This window comes from Pseudophryne corroboree, chromosome 2 (genome assembly GCF_028390025.1).
Source record: "Pseudophryne corroboree isolate aPseCor3 chromosome 2, aPseCor3.hap2, whole genome shotgun sequence".
Classification (NCBI taxonomy): Eukaryota; Metazoa; Chordata; class Amphibia; order Anura; family Myobatrachidae; genus Pseudophryne; species Pseudophryne corroboree.
This window is the reverse complement of record NC_086445.1, coordinates 14,511,375-14,535,068: the sequence shown is the minus strand read 5'-3', so window position 1 is coordinate 14,535,068 and position 23,694 is coordinate 14,511,375. Positions and strand designations below refer to the sequence as shown.

The following is a 23,694-nucleotide window of genomic DNA, read 5'->3' as shown; positions in this document are numbered from 1 at the left end:
GCACACTACCTGTATTACCCCCCACACACTGTGTACCTCTCTGTACAACACACCACCTGTATTACCCCCCACACACTGTGTGTCTCTCTGTACAGCACACCACCTGTATTACCCCCCACACACTGTGTACCTCTCTGTACAGCGCACTACCTGTATTACCCCCCACACACTGTGTACCTCTCTGTACAGCACACCACCTGTATTACCCCCCACACACTGTGTACCTCTCTGTAAAGCACACCACCTGTATTACCCCCCACACACTGTGTACCTCTCTGTACAGCACACCACCTGTATTACCCCCCACACACTGTGTACCTCTCTGTACAGCACACCACCTGTATTACCCCCCACACACTGTGTGTCTCTCTGTACAGCACACCACCTGTATTACCCCCCACACACTGTGTACCTCTCTGTACAGCACACCACCTGTACTACCCCCCACACACTGTGTACCTCTCTGTACAGCACACCACCTTTATTACCTCCCACACACTGTGTACCTCTCTGTACAGCACACCACCTGTATTACCCCCCCCCCCACACACTGTGTACCTCTCTGTACAACACACCACCTGTATTACCCCCCACACACTGTGTGTCTCTCTGTACAGCACACCACCTGTATTACCCCCCACACACTGTGTACCTCTCTGTAGAACACACCACCTGTATTACCCCCCACACACTGTGTGTCTCTCTGTACAGCACACCACCTGTATTACCCCCCCACACACTGTGTGCCTCTCTGTACAGCACACCACCTGTATTACCCCCCACACACTGTGTACCTGTCTGTACAGCACACCACCTGTATTACCCCCACACACACTGTGTACCTCTCTGTACAGCACACCACCTGTATTACCCCCCACACACTGTGTGTATCTCTGTACAGCACACCACCTGTATTACCCCCCACACACTGTGTACCTCTCTGTACAGCACACCACCTGTATTACCCCCCACACACTGTGTCCTCTCTGTACAGCACACCACCTGTATTACCCCCCACACACTGTGTGCCTCTCTGTACAGCACACCACCTGTATTACCCCGCACACACTGTGTACCTCTCTGTACAGCACACCACCTGTATTACCCCCCACACACTGTGTACCTCTCTGTACAGCACACCACCTGTATTACCCCGCACACACTGTGTACCTCTCTGTACAGCACACCACCTGTATTACCCCCCACACACTGTGTTCCTCTCTGTACAGCACACCACCTGTATTACCCCCCACACACTGTGTACCTCTCTGTACAGCACACCACCTGTATTACCCCCCACACACTGTGTGTCTCTCTGTACAGCACACCACCTGTATTACCCCCCACACACTGTGTACCTCTCTGTACAACACACCACCTGTATTACCCCACACACACTGTGTACCTCTCTGTACAGCACACCACCTGTATTACCCCCCACACACTGTGTACCTCTCTGTACAGCACACCACCTGTATTACCCCCACACACTGTGTACCTCTCTGTACAGCACACCACCTGTATTACCCCCCAGACACTGTGTACCTCTCTGTACTGCACACCACCTGTATTACCCCCCACACACTGTGTGCCTCTCTGTACAGCGCACCACCTGTATTACCCCCTACACACTGTGTACCTCTCTGTACAGCACACCACCTGTATTACCCCCACACACTGTGTACCTCTCTGTACAGCACACCACCTGTATTACCCCCCACACACTGTGTACCTCTCTGTACAGCACACCACCTGTATTACCCCCACACACTGTGTACCTCTCTGTACAGCACACCACCTGTATTACCCCCCACACACTGTGTACCTCTCTGTACAGCACACCACCTGTATTACCCTCCACACACTGTGTACCTCTCTGTACAACACACCACCTGTATTACCCCCCACACACTGTATACCTCTCTGTACAGCACACCACCTGTATTACCCCCACACACTGTGTACCTCTCTGTACAGCACACCACCTGTATTACCCCCTACACACTGTGTACCTCTCTGTACAACACACCACCTGTATTACCCCTACACACTGTGTACCTCTCTGTACAGCACACCACCTGTATTACCCCCTACACACTGTGTACCTCTCTGTACAGTGCACCACCTGTATTACCCCCCACACACTATGTACCTCTCTGTACAGCACACCACCTGTATTACCCCCACACACTGTGTGCCTCTCTGTACAGCACACCACCTGTATTACCCCCCACAGCACTGTGTACCTCTCTGTACAGCACACCACCTGTATTACCCCCCCACACACTGTGTACCTCTCTGTACAGCACACCACCTGTATTACCCCCCACACACTGTGTACCTCTCTGTACAGCACACCACCTGTATTACCCCCCACACACTGTGTACCTCTCTGTACAGCACACCACCTGTATTACCCCCCACACACTGTGTGTCTCTCTGTACAGCACACCACCTGTATTACCCCCCCACACACTGTGTACCTCTCTGTACAGCACACCACCTGTATTACCCCCCCACACACTGTGTACCTCTCTGTACAGCACACCACCTGTATTACCCCCCACACACTGTGTACCTCTCTTTACAGCACACCACCTGTATTACCCCCCACACACTGTGTGCAGTGCATTCTGGTATATGTAGTTTTACAGCAGCTTGAGGGCCGCATGTTTAATGCCCCCGTGTTGCAGTACAGGAGGCCAGCGTACCCTATGTAGTAGTCACTCTACGTCATGCTCTTCTCTTCTGTCACCATGACAACTGTCCAGTCACAACCTATCACTGCCCATTCCTGGCTGGTGAGTGAGTTACTGCAGTATCCTGCTGTCCATTCAGTCTGCTATACACGCAGCTACTATACGGGTGGTATTCAGTATGCCGGCTGTTGGGATCCCGGCGCCGGAATCTCGACACCCGGCATACCGACACCTATTCTCCCTCTTGGGGGTCCACGATCCCCCTGGAGGGAGAATAAATAGCATGGCGAGTGCAGCGAGCCCGCAAGGGGCTCATTTGCGCTCGCCCCGCTGCCGGCATTACGGCGGTTGGGATCCCGGTGCCAGGAATCCGGCCGCCTGCAAGCCATACCACACCCTACTATACTACAGTCAGTCACAGACAGCTGAGAGCTCTGGTACATGCTTTTCCACTACTCCTTCCATGTATTTTTCCTCATTAAGGGTCTGCGAGACACATGGTTTATTTAGTATTATTTATTTATGTAACGCACGCATATTACACAGCACTTTACTGGGAATATTAGTCATTTGCATCGCTTTCTACGTGTTCTGAGGAGTGGGAGGAAACTGGAGCACAACATACAAACTCAACACAGAAAGGGAAATAAGCCAATGGCCACAGTGCTGTGAGTCAGTAGTGCTAGCCACTATGCAACCATTCTGCACACCACGTGTATCTTCCTTCTCCACTACTTTAATAACTCACTTCCTAAACAAAACATTACATTTGTATTGTTCTATGAAATTGAATCGTTGTTATAATTAATTGAATTTCTTTGTTTCTCTTTCAGAAGGGGATTTGTGCTAAGTCTTGAAGAGAGAGAGAAAGTGGAGAGAGATAAAGTATCAGCCAATCAGCTACCAGCTGCCATGTTACAGGCTGTGTTTGAAAAATGACAGCTAGGAGCTTATTGGGTCTGGGACTCAGGGTCGACAGCAAAAAGGTTGACACACCTTAGGTCGACGCCAATTGGTCGACACACCTTAGGTCGACATGGACAAAAGGTCGACAGGAACAAGGTTGACATGGAAAAAGGTCAACATGAGTTTTTTATGTTTTTTTGGTGTCGTTTTCTTCGTAGAGTGACCGGGAACCCAATTAGTGCACCGCGTCCCCTCGCATGGCTCGCTTCGCTCGCCATGCTTCGGGCATGGTGCCTTCGCTCCGCTCGGCACAGATTACTGTTCCAATCGTAGTCCACGTGGATCGTTAAGTATGAAAAGGTTCCAAAAAAGAAAAAAATCGTGAAAAACTCATGTCGACCTTTTTCCATGTCGACCTTGTTCCTGTCGACCTTTTGTCAATGTCGACCTTTTGTCCATGTCGACCTAAGGTGTGTCAGACAAATTGGCGTCGACCTAAGGTGTGTCGACCTTTTTGCTGTCGACCTGGAGTCCGTATACCGAGCTTATCGGTTGGTACTATATCTCTCTCCATTTTATAACTTTCCAAGGCTTAGTACATCTCCCCCTCAAAAAGATTTATCGTGTACTTGCATCATGTAGACCAGAAGTTCACTACTCCAGTCCTCAGTAACCCCCAGCAGGCCATGTTCTAAGGATTTGTGTATGTGGAAGCAGGCAATAACTGACCCAGCAAAATAGATGACCTCACCTGTGCATGAGTAAAGAAATCCAGAAAACATGACCTGTTGCTGGTACTTGAGGACTGGAGTGAAGAAACCACTGATGTGGACTATTGGGAATAGATGGGTGTAATGACAACACATCTGTGTGGAACAGGTAACAAACGTGTCTTACGTTTGTGGAACGTTTGATACAATGTGTCACGCATCTGTCTGCTCTTGATGCTGTAAATGATGGGGTTGAGCATTGGTGGAACAAATAGGTAAGTGTTGGCCATGAACTGTATAAATACTGGAGACACCCGAATCCCAAATCTGTGCACAACGGACAATGTCACAATAGGAACATAGAAGATGAAGACAGCACAGAGGTGGGAAACACACGTACTAAAGAGCCTACACTGCTCCGTGTGCGAGGTGACGGCAAGCACAGCTGTAATTATCAGAACGTAGGATAGGACAATAAGGACCACATCTAGAGTGAAGGTGCAGAGGATGACTGCGAGGCCATACATGATGTTGAAGGCGTTGGTTCCATCACAAGCCAACTTCATAACGTCTTGGTGCAAGCAGTAAGAATGAGACAGATGATTACCTTTACAGTAGGGCAGAAACAGGAGGCTAGTCACTGGTGGGACATGGATCAGAGTCCCCCGGAGGACAGAGAACAAGCCAACCTTGGATATAACAGAATTGCTAAGAATGGATGTGTATCTTAGAGGTGTGACAGATGGCTACAAATCGGTCCAAGGCCATAGCTACCAGTAGTGAGGACTCAGTGATGGAGAGGGAGTGGATGAAGAACATCTGGAAGAGGCATGCTTCAGATCTAATGCTCCGGGAGTGGAATAAGAATATAGGTAGCACTGATGGACATGTGAAAAGAGAAAAGAACATGTCTGTGATGGCCAGCATGGAGAGGAATAGGTACATTGGCTGGTGGAGTTTGTAGTCTCTGATTATCACATGAAGAATTAGCCCATTCCAGCAACAGAAGTAACAAACATGAAACAGAATGGAACGGAGATCCAGCCGTAGATGGCTTCCAGACCGGGCAAGCCCATCAAGATGAATGCTGCTGGAATATGGCTGCTGTTCAATGGCAACATGGTTACCTGGAGGTAAAATATTAGTAATATGAGTACAAGCAAATTACCCACCTCATACTTTAATTAACAGTTTCCAACATAACCCACCCCAGCTAAGTCATTTCTACAGTACCTTATGTGTCTGTATCTATTTTCGGCAAAAGAACTTGATAGTCCGACATATGATTAGTTCACAAGTGACGCGTTTCGCAATTTCCTCACAGGTGCCACACATTTAGAGGTTCTATTTGTAACAAACAGGGATAAGGATAGAAATAGGTAATTAAGATACTCATAATGCTTATTAATGTCTGTTCTTATACAAACGCAACAATCCCTAGGTCCTCAGGGCACAATCCTATCCTGCTCTCATCCTCCTTATCTAATCGCTCTCTCAGTGCTCATTTCTCTGGATCCACCTCCTCTTTGCTTCCTCTATTAGTTGGAGACCGCAAGGCTGAGTCCTAAGTCATCTGTTCTTCTCTACCTATGCTACATCTATTGGAAACTTCAAATCTCCTTTGGTTTCAGTCTCATCTCTATGCAGATGATGGCAAATGTAACACTACACCATCCATGTTGGCCTGAATTACTGAATGTCTTACTGACATGACTGATGTCATCTCACACCAACAAATACATCCCTCACACATGGAGCCGGTAATTACCATTGGCCAACATCAATATTCCTGATAACATGGCAGGAAAACCCTACCCAAGATGTCTTCCTCACTCAGAACTATCCTTTGCTCCCCCAATATTATATATTGTATATATAAGACCTGATCTACACTTGGAATAGGTGAGTATGGAAGTTTTTTTAACAAGTTTTGTTGGATGCTACTGGAGAAGAGGGACGATTGTCTGCAGGAATTGTGAGTATGTGTGAGTGGGGTGATTCAGAGTTGATTGCAGCAGCAAATTTGTTAGCAGTTGGGCAAAACCATGCTGCACTGCAGATGTAACATGTGCAGAGAGAGTTAGATTTGGGTGGGTTATTTTGTTTCTGTGCAGGGTAAATACTGGCTGCTTTATTTTTACACTGCAATTTAGATTTCAGATTGAATACACCCCACTCAAATCTAACTCTCTCTGCACATGTTACATCTGCCCCCCTGCAGTGCACATGGGGGGCCATTCCGAGTTGATCACTAGCCTGCCGTTGATTACTGCGTAGCGATCAGTTAAAAAAAAGGCAAATCTGCGCATGCGTATGTGTGTCGTACAGGTACAAAGAGCATCGTTGCTGTGCAATGGGATCTAGCGAGGAATCATTCGCACAGTCGATCGCAAGGAGATTGACAGCAAGAGGGCGTTTATGGGTGTCAACTGACCGTTTTCTGGGAGTGGTAGGGAAAACGCAGGCGTGTCCGGGCGTTTGCAGGGCGGGTGTCTGACATCAATTCCAGGACCTCCGTCGTTAGAATCATCGCATAGAATAAGTAACGACAGCGCTGGTCTTGTTTTGCACAAAATGTGTTGCAGGCGCTCCACTGCAAAGGCGTACGCACTCCTGCAAAGCAAAAATACACTCCCCGTGGGCGGCAACTATGCGTTTGCACGGCTGCTAAAAGCAGCTAGCGAGCGAACAACTCGGAATGAACCCCATGGTTTTGCCCAACTACTAACAAATCTGCTGCTGCAATCAACTCTGAATTAGGCCCAGTGTGAGTATACAAGAGTGATTTACTAAAGTTTTACTTTCATGTTGTGCGCTGTGTCTTGTTTTTTTTTTTTTTTATATATATATTTTTACAGGGGGCTATAGATAACAGTGGGCACTTAATGCCCCGCATGCTGGTACTTGTTGATCTACACTTCCCCACGAAACTACGGACATGGTTAACTAGTTCAGTCCAAGAGCCCAGTGTCGGTTTAAAAATATATGGGATACCTACACATTTTTCCCCCTGTATTTTTTTTTTTTACCAGGGGTTAGGTTGGGGGCTTCATTTAAAAACCAAAACAAAGTTTTAACTATTTCCTTTCCTTTCCAGGCAGAAGCATATACAGATCTCTCTGTTCTGTGCATGCTTCTGTTAAACTCCCCTATCTGAACGTTTTTTAGGCAAGTTTTGATAAGGTTTTGGGTGCAAATTTACAACTCGCACCCTATTGCTTTGGGCGGGTTGTATATTTCCATAGGAAAACCTCTGTATGTGAGCTTGCATATTGCGAGGTTTGGTAAAGGCAGAAACATGAGAGTTTGCATGTTCCTGCACCCTATTACATGTGTCAGTCCTAAAAAAGTTTAGCTATAAACTCGCACTTTTTAAGAACTTGGACCCCATTACATTTACCTCCATGTAGTGACACCCGCTGAAGGTGCAGAGCTCGGTCCCCACGGACATACAGCTGGGATAGGGAAATGCGGTCTGCCCAATACTCCGCTGCACACTTTAATTATCCAGAGCGACTTTATTGCTGGAGAAGCATCAGTGTGCTGTGTGCAGGGTGGTTCCCCAGCTCACGCCCTCCGCTGGTCAAACAGACTCTCTGGTGCTACCTCTGGGTGACTTAATGGGGGTTTTACAGATAGTGGGGGTGATCGCATGAAACGTGTCCCTGTGCTTAGCGTGTGGCATCATCTTGCAGTGCCCTAAATGACGGTCTCTTGCCAGTTTTTTTTTTTTTTTTTTTTTTGGGGGGGGGGGGGGGGGGGGGGGGGTTTGGTGGCCACGACAGTCACACTCCCACAGTACCCGGGGGTGTGGTTCATCAAATCGGCAGTGTCTAGGTCGACAATGTTTAGGTCGACCACTATAGGTCGACAGTCACTAGGTCGACATGGATGGAAGGTCGACAGGGTTTATAGGTCGACATGTGCTAGGTCGACAGGTCTAAAGGTCGACATGAGTTTTTCAATTTTTTTTTCTTTTTTTGAATTTTTTCATACTTAACGATCCACGTGGACTACGATTGGAACGGTAAAGTGTGCCGAGCGAAGCGGTAGCGGAGCGAAGGCACCATGCCCGAAGCATGCCGAGCGAAGCGAGCCATGCGAGGGGACACGGTGCACTAATTTGGGATCCCGGTCACTCTACGAAGAAAACGACACCACAAAAAAAAAATCCTCATGTCGACCTTTAGACCTGTCGACCTAGCACATGGATGGAAGGTCGACAGGGTTTTCTAGGTCGACATGTGCTAGGTCGACAGGTCTAAAGGTCGACATGAGGATTTTTTTTTTTTTTGTGTCACTTTCTTCGTAGAGTGACCGGGATCCCAAATTAGTGCACCGTGTCCCCTCACATGGCTCGCTTCACTTGCCATGCTTCGGGCATGGTGCCTTCGCTCCGCTACCGCTTTGCTCGGCACACTTTACCGTTCCAATCGTAGTCCATGTGGATCGTTAAGTATGAAAAAATTTAAAAAAAAGAAAAAAAATGTGAAAAACTCATGTCGACCTTTAGACCTGGCGACCTAGCACATGTCGACCTAGAAACCCTGTCGACCTTCCATCCATGTCGACCTAGTGACTGTCGACCTATAGTGGTCGACCTAAACATTGTCGACCTAGACACTGTCGATCTTCAGACCGGATCCCAGTACCCGGGCCCACTGGAGCTGTTGATGGCCCAGGACCAGGACACAAAAGCTGTGGAGTTCAGTGGGTGTTCCTGTGAGGTTCATAGGGTTCTAGCTGATCCCTAAATAGCAGTGCAGGAATAAAGCTGTCCGACATGTGTGGGCTACATGCGGAAGCAGACAGTATTTACCCTGCACAGAAAACATACAAATGCATTAGCTTCCCCTTGCATGGCAGTGGGGTTTGTCTGGATAATGATGTTACTTAGCACTCAGTATTATATTACAGTCTAATAAACTCACCTGAGCTGTCTCTGAGACACAGGGAAGCTGCAGGAACAATATTCAGCCCAGTTCTGAGCAGCATCTTCTGCAGAGCTTCTTATAGAGTCCATCAGGAGAGGTCAGTCAGTCAGTCAGGGATCTGCACAGAATGATTCGCTCCTTCGCTGATATATACTCCAGGCTGCCCGGCATAGTCCTTGGAGTCATTATCCTGTCGTACGTTAGGTTTCCTCTAGTGCACAGGCCCGCTGTGAGATCAAAGATGAACGAAACCCTCAAAAGATTCAAATCATTTCCATTTCTTTAAATAACCACAAATGTATTATTATTGGGTTATAGGCTGGCACACGCCAGGGATCTGGATAAGAAATGGATCTGTTTCCTAAAAATGTGCCATCAGAAATGCTTTTTTTTATTTTTATTTAAATCTGTTTATTTGTTTCCACACTATAATACAAGCAAGAAAGCAGATGTCTCTGGTCAGGAGACATAGACGTAGTGCAAGTGTGACAAAGATAAAACACAACAATCGATAAAATATCAAGATCATCCATCTAGACATGGTGCTAAAGAGCGATACAGGTACAGCTCAAACATTATCATATAACTATGGTAGTGAGGCACCAGAATAAACAGGGACTGATACATAGAAGCAACGGTGTAGTTAACCAGGAATCACACAGAAACCCGTTAACAAAAATCTTTATTGTCAAAGTCGAAAAATATTGTACTGCATACACCATGTACTAACCCCATACACATGCCCGCTGCGCGTGCACTTGTTCCGCCGTGCGTGCACATATCCGCAATTTGCGTATGATCGCTCCCGCGGTCCTGCGCGTGGTATGGGTATTTACGGCGGAGTTTGTGAGCGCATAGAGGGTTATCAGAACATTACATATTTAACCCAAATAGTGCACATTGTACACATAGCCCCCCTGCACCACATCAGCAAGTATCAACAGTTTAAATGATTCCAGGACTGAGGGATTCACCTTTGCATGATAGGAGGGGACAGACACAGGTTATAAGGTGATGTCTAGTATCCAGCTGTAGGGTATTTTAAGGGTAACATCCCGGTGTTGGTTAGAGGAAGATCGCATGTTCCTGCGTATAGTTATGTGCAGAAGTAGAATATAGATATAAACTGTATTTACTGTATATTATGTATGCGGCGGGAATCCAGAGGATACCACCCACAAGAGCAGTTGAGAAAGACATCACCCACCTTTTCAAATCAACCTATGACCTCTCCTGTAATGTAAAGATGCATCTCTGTGTCCAATGGACAAAGGGATTACAGTAACCATTGTATTGTTTATGAAAGTTGTGTATAAAAAGCCTGTTGCTGCCTGGCCGGTCAGAAGACTCTGAACGCTATCTACCTGATGAGCGGAGGACTGGTCCAGGTTGCGCAAGCGAACATTCTCACGTATGTACATTGACTGTAGCCATTATTCTGTTGTAGATTTATCTTGTTAGCTCTGTAGTGTATAACTTGTATTGTTATCCCCTTTCAATTAATCCACTGTGGTGTTAGAACCCAGCGGTTAACTACAAATCGGTGTTGTGTCCTCATTTCCCTGCTAAGGTTTAAAGCGTATTACATTACCTAACTGTATAAGGTTTAAGTGTATTGATAAGGTGTGTACGCACTGCAGGTACTTTGTACCGTCAGCGCTGCGTAAGGTTTAAGGTGTAACATCATTGCAGTGCTTTGCGGCACAAGGTTTAGAGTGTAATAATAACATTGCATTGCATTACGAATAAGGTTTAAAGTTTATCAAAAGTGTGTGCGCGCGCTGTGTGTACGTTGTACCCCCAGTGCGGCGTTTGTACGCTAAGTGCGTACACGGTACGGGACTCTGTACGCAGATAGCGTGCAAAGTGTGTAGCGTGTGTATTAAGTCTAGCGGCCGCAGCGGCTCCATGGTAAAAGTGTGTTTAAAGGTATAGCTTTGTGTTTTAAGGTAATATCGACATTATCAATTGGGGGCATCGTCCGTTTTTTCCTCATACACGCAGCCTAGCAGGTTAAAGCAGACTTTATCTATCAGCAAAGGGCGGACAGGTATCCACGTAAGCCTTCTCCTGGTTGGTGGATACACTGGTAAACCCTACCTCATTGCTGATAAGATGGCGTCTGCTCTGCATGGTTTGTAGGGATGCTGGTGGGATCCGTAAGGTAAATACGAAAAGCTATTTTTAAAAGTCTGTGAATTTCTGTTTGGCGCCAAATGCGCACACAACACAAGCATACACCTGTACTTTGTATTTGTATACCTGCTCATATTGTTGCCATAAATACTGATTACTAGACTCATTTAGACCTATACGGAGAAATTTGTTGCTATTTAGTTAAAATATAGAATAAATATTAAGGAAGTAAACGTAAAACACAAATACAGTCTGGCCTAGTTAAACAGGTTTATACAGAAAGAAACTGTGTTGTGTTAAGTAAACGATTATAGGTAATATCGCTTACATTTATAGAAGTGTGGGATTTGTGCTATTGCGGTCATACGGTTTTTGTACACGTGTCTCGGACAAAGTACGGGACTGCGTACGCAACGTAAAAACATACGCATGGTAGCGTGTTTACGCAACGTGCGTAAGGGTACGGCCGCTAAGTACAAATTACACAATAGCATTGTTTAGTTTAGGGGCGGAACAGTAGCCACACTACAATAGCACAAATTGCTCGGTTTCCAATATTTAGTTTAAATAAAACCTTTTCTACTGTATTACCTCTGGGGAAAGCTATCAGTCAACAGGAAAGGATATTTTTCTGATCAGAAAACTATAGAGTGTTAGTGTGGGCTGAAAAAGGTGTGAATGTATTGAACCCCGCTTGGTGAACTCGGTGAACTTGGTGAACTCGGTGAACTTGGTGAGCACGGTCTAGGTGAATATGTGCAACGGAGTGTGAAGTTGTTGTTTTCTTGGTATTACACTCCGGCTGTTTTGGAGCACAGTGTGAAAACTCCAGTGATCCTACAACTTATAGATAGCAAGTGTCTATAAGCGGTACGATTGGACCGCGCGGTTGTGTGAGCAATACGTGGCGCAACGTGATACGAAGTTTTGCATATTTGTGCGTAAATCTCGTCATCATACGCGTTGTGTAGAGCACATGCAAGCGTGATTTGTGTAAACATTGTCTTTTAGGCAGATATTCACTGGGTACGGTAAGTTACTCCTAAAGGCCCAGGGGATATAGGCCGAAGTAGGGCCTGCATTGGCTACACGTGTCTGCTAAAAGGGGCGGATCCGTGGTTCTCAGAGCAGAAGAAGTTAGTGGAAGAACTTTAAGGACTTCCACCGTTACTGTGTTTGGAGCATTTTAGGAAGTCTTCCCGTGTTAAAAGGGTCCACAATGGGAGCCAAGTGCACAACACAGGGACGTTCCTCAGTCAAGGTTCAGACAGCAGAATTGAGACCGAGGGGGTCAGCTCGGTTGGTAATGTGGGGGAAGTATGGTCCCCACACTGAGACCTTTTGTGATGAATGGACACGAACGACTGTGGGGGATAAAGCATAATTTCCTGGGATAGGTAGTTTTGATCCAGAGGTACTACACAATGTAAGGAGTAGGATATGTCTAATAAAATCCAGAAAACAAAGGATTAGACATACAGATTGTTTACATTTATGGCAGCAAGAGGGCTATATGCAGAGGGAACTAGCTCACGCAGCAGGTTCCAAACCTAGCAGGAAAATTATGGCAACCGCACCACCACCACCGTATATTGTAGGGGAGAAAGTGGCTACAGACAATGGCATACTGGTATATGATAAGAGTAAAGTTGATAAATGTATTAATGCTAACCCGTGCAAATTGTATCCCATTTTAAACTTCCCTCAGGACTGTGAACAAGAAGATGAGCCCAGCACGATATCGGCACTCTATCTAGCAGCCACCATACAGAACACTCAGGTGGGCACGGCCCAACCAGTAAGATCAGTAGTGAAGGCCCCTAGCGGAGGAATAGGTGAGGTCGTGTCCACAGGTAAGTACGGTACCATACATTATGCAGAGACAATAGCACCTCAGATTGTGGAGCCAACTCAGAATGATGTAATTGAACAAAATCCTGTCAGGGTGATTGCAGTCCCCAATGGGAGGACTGACGCTCAGGGAATCACTCCCATCAGAAACATTGCTATGCATTGTCCCTGGTCCCGCACAGAATTGAGGACAATTATGTCTGAATTTCCCGATCCCAGAAAGGATCTAGTCGCATGCCAGAGGTTTATTAAAGAATTAGGTAACGCCACCGAACCCACAAACAAAGATTGGCGAACAGTGCTACAAGTATGTTTACCTTCCAATATTGACCCCGCGAAATTCATTACTGATTTAAATTAGACGCAGAAGTACCTCTCACTGATGAGTACACTCAGGAGAATGTACGACAGATCAATCTGCAATTAGGAGTATATTTCCCTACTGTTGTCAGATGGAATAAAACCTTTTCCATAAGACAAAAAGAAGGTGAAACGGCATCTGAATATTTCCACCGAGCACTGCAGGAAATGGCTAGATACACTAAGGTCGAGGACATTAAGGAAAATGTACATCACAAGGAGGTAGCTGTGTCAGTATTAATGGACGGGTTGAAGGAGGCACTGAGAACAAGGGTACAGACCTCTCTACCAAACTGGAGAGGTATCTCGGTGGCTGCATTGAGAGAGTCCGCTGTCGAGCATGATAGGAACATCATTAGGCACAGGGAGGTACAGGGGGAAAGGCTGATGACAGTAAGTATACAGGCTCTTACAGCAAAGCCCCATCAGCCAAAACCCCAGGCTTCTGACTCATGGAGAAAGCCAAGAGTTTGTTATCTGTGTAAAAGGGAAGGGCATTATGCCAGCAATTGTAACAGCACACAAAAAGTCAGACCCCCTAGACAAGAACACGAGCAAAGTTATGATACACGCAATTGGGATCAGGGATCACATAGGAAAAATTATGAGCCACACGCAGGGGAAACAAGGAGGTATCCACCTAGGAGGGACTGGCAGGCCTCCGAAAATTCTCAGTTACCCCCCTCACATATTGTAGCTGCCAGCGCGCTGCGGGAGGGTCACAATATACAATAGGGGCTGGGCCACGCCTGTAGTCTGCAGCCAGTGAAGTTGATTGCTAGCCTTGGTAGTGAACCTGAGGTCATAGTGGATGTTGCTGGTAGATCATTCCATGTAGATACAGGGGCGGCCAGGTAAACTCTGTGATTTGTCTTCAAAGTTTCCTCTTCATTTCTTACGTTCACTGACAGGATTATAGTTCAAACGCCACATGCCTATTCGGTCTTTCAGAGCTCTGCCTAAATCCAGTATATCTCACCAGCATAGGGACACCAGTATCAGTGTGCCTGGTCATGCACAAAGGGTGGAGAATGGGAATACTGGTGAAGATAGACTGTGCATAGATACCGATATACATGATGGTGTGACAGCCTGATGGTGAACGCAAATCTGACAAATTCTCTTTTTATTATTTTCCCTCTCTTCTCACTTCCCAAAGATCACACAACTGATAATACACAACAGTTAAACAGATTTATGTTTCCTACAGAAAGGTCGCTGACCCGGAGAGAACATCGTACCACTGGAGTGTCTGTTCCAGGAAGGCTGAGAGGCAGTACTGTTGAGACGGCACCTGAGCGCGGAGAACAACAAGACCAAGAGGCGGTTGTCGCACCAGTTTTCTTTTTCCCTTTTTATTATTTCTCCATCTCCAACTACCCTCCTTTCCTCCCCCTTCTTTTTTCCTTTCTCTTCCCTTAACAAGATGGACTTACCCCAAGAGACTGCGTTCCGGGTTTTCCTGTTAACCCTGTTGTTGACCAAAACAGTCTGTTTCGGTGAGAGTACCAGAGAGGTCGAGAAATGGTCTGGAATGGGTTCTGATGGCGAGGACTGATTTGTAGAATTCCAAGAGCAACACATCACTCGAGCAAAGGCGACTATCAGAAAACGATCTGGTAGTCAGGGAACTAGGAGGCACTGTGAAGGGTTATTGGCTGAGTAAAATTGCATTTGTAAAAATTGTGAGAACATAGTTGAGGATGGGTGCATCCAGAGATGTCAGTCCAGCCTTAATATCAACATGGACCGTCATCCATTGAGTGATTACCACTCACTAGTGGGTAAGGTTTTAAACCAAACAGAATGCTGGGTGTGCTCACAAGTACCTCAAGGTCAGAGCAAGTCAGGATTAGTACCGTACCCTTTAGCAATAGATGAGGTACTCGAATTACGGGGTGGGAGACCGGTGGACAAGAAATTTAATATTTCTAGGCCCCCTAGTTTGAAGCTCCACCAGTATCATGTAGATAGATCCTTGTTATGTTTCAACATTTCCAATCTCCGAAAACCTGGAAATTGGGAGGTGACATGGAATAATCAAACCATGGCATTTTCGCACAGAGCTGATAGGATACCCGTAGACTCTGAACTTATATGCCAAATAGCCAACAGTGGAAGGTATTTCCGGTATAGGTATACTCAAGGAAGCAAGACCATGTGGGTTGGAGAAGTATCACCAGGGTACTGTGCTCATATCATACAGCCTGATACTTGTACTGAGCAGATGGGAGAGTTAGGGATAGGATTTTTCACTTGGAAAGTTTGTAATATGGGGATGTCATATTCTGTCCCATATGTTCTCCCCGATGATACTTATTTCATATGTGGGAGGAAGGCGTATAAGTGGCTTGCGCCAAACTCAGAGGGATTGTGTTACATTGGAAGAGTGTTGCCAGAGGTCATGACCATAACCCATGATAAAATGAAAGATGTTCACCGCAGTGCTCAGGCTCCTTATACTCATACTCACTATGAACACATCGTCAAGAGACACCTCATAGAGGGGACAGAGCACGTAGCCTCTGATTTGATCCACGAATCCACCGGGATTCAATTCCTTCTCGCATTAGACATCACCCGTACTGCCAGAGGAATTATAAATTATAGGTATATCCATGCGCTAGCGAACTTTATAGATAATATCACTGAGATGTATGACGACACCTTCAGGTATACGGGTAGGGAGTTGCAAGCTTACAAAACGGAACTGATCCAGCACAGGATGGTCCTCAATTATATCACAGCCGTGACGGGTGGGTACTGTGTCACTTTGGCAACTCAATATGGTGTGAAGTGCTGCACGTATATTACAAACAGCACTGATGACCCAACCGAGATCATCGATCAAAAGATGGACGATATCTTGCAGTTGAAGTGGGAGTTCCGAAGGAGACACAACCTTACCCTGACTGCTGTGAGTAATGAACTGACCGGCTGGGTCTCATGGTTGAACCCACGCAATTGGTTCTCAGGTTTAGGAGAATGGGCTCAAAATGTTATTATGAGTGTAGGGAAGTTTCTCCTTTGTATCCTGGGAGTCGTCATAATTATTGGTTTGAGATTTAGGTGTGTTCGAATTCTAACGCGGCGCAAGTACGGCACAAAATTGATGAGTCTAAGGAGCGGGGGCATTGTTACAGCAGCAGATTTCATTTATGATCCATCCATAGAGACAGTGTTATGATAAGGATTGCAAATGAATTCCATGGCCTGTTTCTTTCACCCGTTTCTCCTTTGTCTCCCCCTTTGCCCAGATACCTCGATCCGGAAAAGACATCAACTACACCCAAGAATGTTTATGAAAATGTTATGTGAATGTATTTTAGATATGTGTCTTATCTTCCTCTCTACAACCTTCAGTTAGTGACACACATAGTCGACAGGTGATATCCACATATACTAGCACTCACATATGTTCCCCCCCATGTATCATCAACTAAATGTGCACCCCATTTGTTGGAACAAGAAGCCGAAAAGAGCTTGGTAGTGTTTGTTGGCCCACTTACAGACCCTTAATACGGGATGAGAAGGATTTAATGTATACTTCGCAATACCTCGAAGCTTATCTAGAACATATACGGCATGATGATACATGCCCCTCAGACATGGATTCATACATACATACATACTTTTACTATCCCACTAGGTCATACATTTCTCACCTACACCTCTCCTCCTACCATCCAATCATCTGTAGATATTGTATTGTATATTTTTCTGTTTAGTGTTTAGATAGTGGCAGTTATTGTTGACTGCCAAAGGGTGGACTGTCAAAGTCGAAAAATATTGTAATACACACCACGTACTAACCACACACACATGCCCGCTGCGCGTGCACTTGTTCCGCCGTGCGTGCACATATCCGCAATTTGCGTATGATCGCTCCCGCGATCCTGCGCGTGGTATGGGTATTTACGGCGGAGTTTGTGAGCACATAGAGGGTTATCAAAACATTACATATTTAACCCAAATAGTGCACTTTGTACACATAGCTCCCCTGCACCACATCAGCAAGTATCAACAGTTTAAATGATTCCAGGACAGAGAGATTCGCCTTTGCATGATAGGAAGGGACAGACTAAGGTTATAGGGTGATGTCTAGTATCCAGCTGTAGGGTATTTTAAGGGTAACATCCCGGTGTTGGTTAGAGGAAGATCACATGTTCCTGCATATAGTTATGTGCAGAAGTAGAATATAGATATAAACTGTATTTACTGTATATTATGTATGCGGCGGGAATCCAGAGGAGACCACCCACAAGAGCAGTTGAGAAAGACATCTCCCACCTTTTCAAATCAACCTATGACCTCTCCTGTAATGTAAAGATGCATCTCTGTGTCCAATGGACAAAGAGATTACAGTAACCATTGTATTGTTTATGGAAGTAGTGTATAAAAAGCCTGTTGCTGCCTGGCCGGTCAGAAGACTCTGAACGCTAACTACCTGATGAGCGGAGGACTGGTCCAGGTTGCGCAAGCGAATATTCTCACGTATGTACATTGACTGTAGCCATTATTCTGTTGTAGATTTATCTTGTTAGCCTTGTAGTGTATAACTTGTATTGTTATCCCCTTTCAAATAATCCACTGTGGCGTTAGAACCCAGCGGTTAACTACAAATCGGTGTTGTGTCCTCATTTCCCTGCTAAGGTTTAAAGCGTATTACATTACCTAACTGTATAAGGTTTAAGTGTATTGATAAGGTGTGTACGCGCTGCGGGTACTTTGTACCGTCAGCGCTGCGTAAGGTTTAAGGTGTAACATCATTGCAGTGCTTTGCGGCACAAGGTTTAGAGTGTAATAATAACATTGCATTGCATTACGAATAAGGTTTAAAGTTTATCAAAAGTGTGTGCGCGCGCTGTGTGTACGTTGTACCCCCAGTGCGGCGTTTGTACGCTAAGCGCGTACACGGTACGGGACTCTGTACGCAGATAGCGTGCAAAGTGCGTAGCGTGTGTATTAAGTCTAGTGGCCGCAGCGGCTCCATGGTAAAAGTGTGTTTAAAGGTATAGCTTTGTGTTTTAAGGTAATATCGACATTATCAATATCAGTACAAAAAAGGTAAACACTCAAAGTAGCCAATAATTGCAAAAGAGTATGGTCCTGGTCATTGACATAAGAAAAATAGCGATCATACCATCTGCAATCATACATAGCAATCAAATTATAATTGAATATACAATTTTTAAAGAAGAAAAAGAGGGAGGGTAAGAGGGTAGGGAAGAAAGGGAGCGCACACAAGGGGAGGGGGCACAGCATAACAGTCGATCTGTAAAATCGGGGACGTAAATCCAGTACCACAGTTGTAAAAGATCATATAAAGTGTGAAGACCAAAATCAATGAGATGAAGGGTCAAGTGTGGGGACTTCTAAAAGTCGTCTATGAAGAAACCATTCTGTGTGTTCGAATACCTTAAACATTTGGGTTTGTGTGGTCTGGTCACGTGAGTCAATATAAATGCCCCATTTTTTGTAAAAAGATTTAACTCCAGACTCAATATTGACCCTGGGCTGTCTTCCTATCGAAATACAAGATATGTAAAAGTTTCCCATGGACTTCCATCAGTTTTGGGTAGGAAGTCAAGAGCTAGTGGGTCAAAATTATTTTTTGGGACACTGTGACCAATATTGTAAGAAACTGTAAAAAACTCTGGCGGGATGATCCCAGATCCCATTTATTAAAGTTTGCACATAGGCAGGTCAACGGTGTGGCCTCAACCCTCAAGTCCAGTCAGTGATTAATAAATGCTACCGCTTTATGCCAAAAGTGACGAATCCGATCACATTCCCAAAACATATGAAAATAGGAAGCAATACGGGCATGACATTTGGGGCATTCCCTTGATTCAGATGGATTAAATCTAGCGTGTTGGGTTGGGGAAATGTAGGCTCTTTGGAGGGTGCGAAGATGAACCTCCTGTAAATATGGGGATGTAAGCCATTTCATCACAGATACAGTATAGTGAGCCCTAAGTTGGTGGTGATCCGTAAGATGTGGTATGTCCTTGCAGTAAGAGTTTATCCCATCTAGTATCAGTGGAAATCGACGTAAGAGCAGTATAGAGCTGTCTAATGCGTGTAGGACCTTGTTTATGAATATTTAGAGAGATCATCAAAGGATTAGACAAGCTTGATATTACCCTAGGTCTAGGAGTTGTCTGATTAGACAAAACCGAGTTGAGGTCATGACGGACTTGCAAGTACATGTAAAAATGTGAGCAAGTACATGTAAATTTCTCCTGGAGGGTTGTGAATTGTAACCCTTCTCTTTCCAGACAAGAAAATTGGAGTTGGTGAGGGAGTGGGGAAATGCAGGATTACCCCATAATGGGATACATGGTGCGGTTAGAGGGCCACAACCAAATTATTTGTGTCGAGTATTCCAGGCATAATAGATATCATGGAAAAGTGGATTTGGGAGTATGTGAGGAGGGATTGAGGAGACTTTGGACAGTAAGAGAGCTCCAGGTGCATAAGGAGAAAAAAAGTCTCATCTAGAGCTGGGTCCGTGAAAAGGTTCCTGTCAAACAGCCAGTCAGCAGCACAGCAAAATAAGTAAGCTAGGGAGTAAAATCCATAATCTGGGATACCTATCCCACCCGCCGATTTAGGTGCCATGAGTTTGTGCAATGCTATATATGGTTTCCTACCTTTCCATAAAAATGTTGTCGTTATTGAACGCAAGGACTGTAGGTCCTTTTTTGATAGACCTATCGGGAGCATTTGCATTAAATTTAATAATTAGGGAATACGATACTTTGAAGGACAGCTACTCTACCTAGAAGGGATAATGGAAGCAACTTCCAGCTATCAAGAGTCATGATACGGGTCAACATGTGGGTAAAGATTAATTTCGCCGGAATCTGGATCTAAGTATGTGATTTTTGAACAGGCGACCTGGAAAGAGAGACCTGGAAGGGAAGTGGAAAGATTAATGAGAGAAGTTTCCAAGGGAAGGAGTTCCGACTTGGTGATATTGATACTATATCCCGCCCGCTCCCCAAGAGCTCCTATTAGTCCAAGTATTTCAGGGATAGAGGAGGTCGGGTTGGTGACGAATAACAGCATATCGTCAGCGAAGAGAGCGAGACGAAGATCAACACCACCCAGTCGGATTCCAGAAAACCTCTCCGATTGCAGAGCAATTGCTAGTGGCTCGTGGGCTAATGCAAAAAGTAAGGGGGACAGGGGGCAACCCTGTCTGGTGCCTCTACTGATCGTAAAAGGGGAGGAGAGTACTCTGCTACAGGATACCATGGTTTGGGGGTTAGAATATAAAAGCTTTAGAAGTGAAATGAAGGGGTCCGGAAAGCCAAATAAAGAGAGGGTGAGGAAGAGGTGGTCCCAATGACCATGTCAAATGCTTTCTCAGCATCCATGGAGAGGATTAGTGGGAGGTCAGAAGGGGGTAAATTGTTGGATATATGAATTGCCGAGAGTACCCGTTGAACATTGATTTCAGAATGTCGTCCCGCTATGAATCCGGTTTGATCCGTATGAATAATATGGGGAAGTAATAGCTTAATACGATCTGCCAGAATTTTGGTAAGTAATGTATAGTCGAGATTGAGGAGCAAAGATCCATCACTCCCGGTAGGAACCCGGGAGTGATGGATCTTTTCTGGGTTTGGGCAGTGTTTTTAGTATAGCTGTGTTAAAATAGAATGGGTGGGATTTGGAGGACAACAAGGCGTTCAGTACTTCAACCAGGGTTTCGCCTAAACGGGGGTGCAGAATTTTATAGAAATCCGCACTGAAACCGTCTGGACCAGGCGCCTTATCACGACCAAATAAACCTGTAACACGACTGACTTCTTCCAATGTAATAGGATCCAGGAGCGTTTGCACCATGGAATCTGGGAGGCGTGGGATAGGAAGGTTGTCCCAAAAGGCAGGAGGCCAATGAGAGTTTCCATGTAACGCAGCAAAGGGAGGGGGGGAAGAGGTAGAGTATAGAGCTTGGTAAAATGATTTCATGACCTCCGATATTTCCTGGTTAGTAGTGGTTACTGCACCTGAAGCAGTATGTAATGGGCGAATAGTCATCGGAACCATTAAGCAAATGCGTCAGTAATTTCCCTGTTTTATTACCAAACTTGTAATATTTATAATTTACAGAAAAGAGATATCTATCTCCCATTAGTTTCATAAATTCATCAAAATGTGTCTTTGCATCTAGGTACAACTGCCGGTAATGGGGTGTAGAAAAGGATTTGTGTTGCTGAAAGGCTGTCGACAGGTTCCCTTGGAATTCCAGATATTGGGAGGCATATTTCTTGTTTGTGGCAGAAACATAAGAAATAATATCGCCCCGAAGGACAGATTTGGCTGCCATCCAAAACAGGAGAGGATCATCATCTAGATGGGGTGAATTATCAGTTTTAAAAGTCTCCCAAGCAGATTCCAAGCGCTGCTGGAATTAAAGAGAGTTCGCTAAGTATGAGGGGAACCTGCACAATTTAGGGGATGCTGGAGTGTCTGGAAAGTGAAGGGTAGTCGAGACTATGGTGTGATTGGAGAGGGTGATTGCTTCAATGTGTGAACTGGTTACCTGGGGTAGGAGGCAATGGGACAGTAGTATATACTGTAGTCTATGCTAGAGAGGGTATGGCGTGCGGCAGATAAACAAGTAAATTCCTTGTCTATAGGATGGAGAGCTCTCCATATGTCTACAGCTTGTACTCTCTCAGCCAAAAGAGGGACTCCTAACTTGGGTAAGGTAATGGGTTTAATGGGTGCTTGAGATCTATCTAAATAAGGAGAAGAGATCAAGTGTAGATCACCACAAAATCTCAGAGGTTCCAAAAGCAATGGACTGAGTTTGGCTAATAACGTTTGAAAGAAAGATTTGGAATACACATTGGGAGTGTATGCATTGCACAGTACATACAGACGGAGCCACAGTCATCTTGGCTCCTCTGCTGCACCTAGGCACACGATGGTTTATTGGCATAAGCCATTCATCTATTATTCTCAGCTGCAATACAATACAGAGAGAACAATACATCAGGGGATTAAGTCATTACAGTAGGGAATTAAGTCCGACTGCCCTGGCTCAATTAATCCTATTAAAGGCCAAGATAAAGGTCGCTCCATCTTTAAGGCTTATCCTGAATCTTAACTGATAAAATGACATAACGACTCTGCGGATCAACTAAGGAGGATACAATATCATATGATAAATGGCGTTTGATCAGTATCACTACCCCCCTGTGCTTTAGAGTTAAAGGTGCTAGAACCCAACACCTGCCAATTTAAGCAAGTCAGTTCTGCAGTCTCTTCCCGCATCAAATGCGTTTCCTGGAGGAATGCCAGGTCAGTCTGTTGTTTAGTGAGATAAAGTAATACTTTACGTCTCTTGGCAGGGGAGTTGAAGCCTCCAACGTTCCATGACCCCACTGTTAAATCAGGCATTATTCAAAAGAGATTGCAAAAAGATGGTACTGGAATCCAACATATAACAGATCAGGAGAGACATCTTTCTCAAAAGAAGGGAGGGGGGAGGAAAGAGACGGTATCCGGACTCCAGGTCGACAGCACAAAGGTCGACACACCTTAGGTCGACGTCAATTGGTCGACACACCTTAGGTCGACATGGACAAAAGGTCGACAGGAACAAGGTCGACATGGAAAAGGGTCGACATGAGTTTTTCACGATTTTTTTCTTTTTTTTTGAACCTTTTCATACTTAACGATCCACGTGGACTACGATTGGAATGGTAAAGTGTGCCGAGCGAAGCGGTAGCGGAGCGAAGGCACCATGCCCGAAGCATGGCGAGCGAAGCGAGCCATCGGAGGGGACGCGGTGCACTAATTGGGGTTCTCGGTCACTCTACGAAGAAAACGACACCAAAAAAACATAAAAAACTCTTTTCGACCTTTTTTCCACGTCGACCTTGTTCATGCCGACCTTTTGTCCATGTCGACCTAAGGTGTGTCGACCAATTGGCGTCGACCTAAGGTGTGTCGACCTTTGTGCTGTCGACCCTCAGTCCCAGACCCAAAGAGACACAGACAAGGAAAAAGGGGGATAGGAGCGAACCAAGAAATGGTTAATTGCACACAGCTATGCAATATCATAGACCAGGGGCA

At 45.4% G+C, this 23,694-nt stretch overlaps 1 pseudogene; it reads right to left on the bottom strand.

Moving 5' to 3' along the window:
• Nucleotides 1-4,213: 4,213 nt before the first annotated feature.
• LOC134988983 (olfactory receptor 51G2-like) lies at nt 4,214-23,016 on the bottom strand (annotated as a pseudogene).
• Nucleotides 23,017-23,694: the final 678 nt, after the last annotated feature.